An 869-nucleotide genomic window follows, 5' to 3' on the forward strand; every position below is an offset into this window, starting at 1 on the left:
GAAGTTTGCTGACCCCTAATCTAAAGCAATTATTTCCTCTTCTTGAGTTGAACTCCATTGTATCACCACCCTTATTTCTTACACAGTGCTTACCACAATCTGTAATTATTTTGGTTGTTGTGTGTTTGTCATCACAAAAAAAGAAGAAAGAAAGGACAAAATAAGCATTTAAAAAACAAAAATTTACCAGGAAAGAAGTTTTTTCCTTTAGAATGATAAATCACCCAATGAAAAATACAAGTTTTATAGCTCTTTTAGAATTTGCCTAGCAGATTTTCCAGTTTTTATCAGAAAACCCTCATGGGAAAACAACAGATACTTCAAGGGAAAAAAATTACCAAGGAGTCAGTCTGTCCAAGGTAGAAAAAAACAGCAATTTTCTCATATGATCATTATAAAGGCAATCACATATTTTCAGACATAGTATATCACACAAGTAAGAAATAAAGTTGTTTTTGTTATGGAGTCTAACAGGAAAGGCTCCAATCTTCATTTATTTGCAGATTTGGAGTTCAACAGGTAGTGTTGTTTTTTCTGAGTACAAAGTGCTTTTATCATTTAATTATAGTCATGCATCCCATAAGGACATTTTGGTCAATGACCATCCATGTATATGACACTGGTCCCATAATATTATAATGAAGCTGAAAAATTCCTATCACCAAGTGACATTGCAGCTGTCCTAACATCATAGTGCAATGTATTATTCACATGTTTTGGGTGAGCCTGCTGTAGACAAACCTACTACACTGCAGTGGTATAAAAGTCTAGCACATACAATTATGTACATAGACAGGCACGGTGGCTCACGCCTGTAATCCCAGCACTTTGGGAAGCCGAGGCAAGTGGATCTCCAGAGGTCAGGAGTT

The 869-nt window shown here is 35.7% G+C and overlaps 1 non-coding gene across 1 annotated transcript; it reads left to right on the forward strand.

The window, feature by feature from the left end:
* The first annotated feature begins 238 nt into the window (after nt 1-238).
* LOC123567345 (U7 small nuclear RNA) lies at nt 239-300 on the forward strand. The gene has a single exon (XR_006690261.1). It is a non-coding gene; the product is annotated as a U7 small nuclear RNA (small nuclear RNA).
* The last annotated feature ends 569 nt before the right edge of the window (nt 301-869 follow it).

This window comes from Macaca fascicularis, chromosome 10 (genome assembly GCF_037993035.2).
Source record: "Macaca fascicularis isolate 582-1 chromosome 10, T2T-MFA8v1.1".
Taxonomy (NCBI): Eukaryota; Metazoa; Chordata; class Mammalia; order Primates; family Cercopithecidae; genus Macaca; species Macaca fascicularis.